Here is a 2,338-nt window from a genome sequence, read left to right as displayed (position 1 = left end):
TGGGAGTTGTAGTGTCGTAGTGTCACATTGAGACTACTGTTCACCACCCTCCGAAGTGGCTAGTGGGAATGACTGTGTGTGTTACCCGCCACGACAGAAATCCACCCTCACTTGGCAGGTTGGCGGGTGTTAATGTCAAGCCCCAAAAGGTTTATAAGGTCTGGATATACAGAGTGGCCCTCAGAACATAGTACTAAGAGTGAGTAAGTGAGATATTAGTATAGCACATCAAAATGTATTTCCTGTATTCAGCACCTTTTACACCAGTGATTACAAATTATTTATAGTAAATTTCCCACCAATACACATAATTTACACAGAAGTTATGACAAGGAACGTGATAATAGGGAGACCAAATTACAGATCAGTGAAGTAACTTGGAGTCGTTCCAAACCGTTTTTGTCAGAAACTCCAGGTCAGATGAACTTATACACTCACTCCTCCTCATCAACATTAGATTATCCAGTACCTTTAACCAAATATTTCAGCTGTTTATCCATGCTGTTTGTCAACTACTTGGTGCTAATTATTTCAACTTTTTATAAATTAGGCTATTTTAAAAGTTGCAGTTAAATGTATTGCTGTGTTTATGAGGTAAACTGTATCAGATAATATTTTAAGCATTTGACTGGTGATGGCTTTCAAAAGTCGACACAATTCACATTGTTCATAATCAACATTTTGTGAACTTGAGTTTATAAAGTTTACATTGTTAAACATATAGAGATGCTGCTGGTGTAAAAAACAGACGCAGCTCTCTGTTGGAAAGAAAAAGAAGTAAATGTTTGGTGTTGCAGAGATCACACCACGTTTCATAACACCACACATCAGATGTGCTAAATGCTTCACAGTATAAATGGAGATGTACAGTACCTTGTACAGAGAGGAGAAGCACAACAAATCCACTCGCTGTTGTTAAACTCATAGCTGCTCCTTACGTCTGTTAAGTCACATCAGCAGGTAGATCAGATACATGAGAAATCCTGTATGTCAGTAAGTCACTGTAAACATTCCTAATGAAAAGGGGAGGATGTGGTCTTTGACCAGTTTGTCTCTTTGGGTTTGTTGAAAAGACACTGATGTGTTAAAAGCTGCCCTCTTTACATTATGCACATTATGCTTCCTTCCCCTTTACATTATGCACAGATGAATGTCTGTTAAACTCAAGTGTCCAAGTTAAAATGAATCTTTATTATTCTTACTCTTGTTTTGCATGATGCATAAACAGCGATGTTTTATGAGTGAGTCCCAGTTGTGTTTGTCTCTTGCAGGAGGAGGACAAACATTCACCCATCATCACAGGACTAAAGCATTACACATTCCTGCTGATGGTTACACACATTTCCACTGATCGACAGTTGTTGGCAGCAACTTGCAAAGAAAGAGAGCGATGTGCAAACATGCAGGACTGAAAATATTCAAAGGATTCTGCCATGGATGACTTTGTTCAGGACCAAATTTTGATTCAACATCTTCTTCATGACTCTTGTACGTGCAAGAAATGTCCACTAGTGAGCCTTTGGAGACACATATGCCTCTGTTAGCGTGCAGTGTATATACAGCGGACAGAATAACAGCACAGGTACAACCACATTTTTCACTGCAGTAACACAGAGCAGGCAGTGCTACTGTAGAGGTCAATGAGAAATGCATGTTGCTGATATAGAAAGGGGAAGTGAGGTCACTCTCACATATACTGTGTATATAGGCCTACCATATCTATATAGTGTAAGATGAACAAAACAGGAGGACTGTACTAGCTGACTCTTATGTTGACCATTCACTCCGGTCAGAATGCAGTTGACGGGACCTCAGTGTTCATTCTCTGCACTTTATTAATCACATTGGAGGCAGAGCAGAACACAGGGCACTTAAACAGACTTCAGGTTTAGATTTGTGAACTTGTGAAATACAACAGAAATAAATAATAAAGTTTAGTGTATATACATAGTAGAACATTAACCATTATGTACACGGGTTCTCTCAGGTTAACGTATTCGTAACAGAGGAACAATGACATTCACATTTTGTCTGTCTTCTCTTCCATGGCTGTGGCACACTTGTTCTCTGACTCAATCAAGCACCTGTTCTGCATTCCCTCATCACCGCTCACTACTTAACCTTGGCCAGCTCTCCAGTCCTTTTCGGATTGTTGTTTAACCTGAGTACGCTTCACACCAGCCTCTGATCACAGTTTAAACCTAAGTCTAGTTAGTTCTCTGTTTCCTGTTTGCCTGCTTATCTGCTCTGTCTTTTGTCTTCAGGAAATTCGCCCTGTTCCCCCTGGATTACCTGTCCTCCCCGCCAGCCTGCACAGTCGTCAGGAGTAATCCCCACC

At 40.4% G+C, this 2,338-nt stretch overlaps 1 long non-coding RNA gene across 1 annotated transcript; it reads left to right on the top strand.

The window, feature by feature from the left end:
* The first annotated feature begins 792 nt into the window (after positions 1 to 792).
* On the top strand, positions 793 to 2,338 carry LOC123966853. The gene is made up of 3 exons (XR_006824085.1): positions 793 to 1,582; positions 2,082 to 2,165; positions 2,265 to 2,338. It is a non-coding gene; the product is annotated as an uncharacterized LOC123966853 (long non-coding RNA).

The sequence above is a fragment of the Micropterus dolomieu genome, unplaced genomic scaffold (assembly GCF_021292245.1).
Source record: "Micropterus dolomieu isolate WLL.071019.BEF.003 ecotype Adirondacks unplaced genomic scaffold, ASM2129224v1 contig_14424, whole genome shotgun sequence".
In the NCBI taxonomy this organism is placed as follows: Eukaryota; Metazoa; Chordata; class Actinopteri; order Centrarchiformes; family Centrarchidae; genus Micropterus; species Micropterus dolomieu.
Note: the sequence above shows the minus strand (reverse complement) of the source record. Positions and strands in the feature narration are given on the sequence as shown.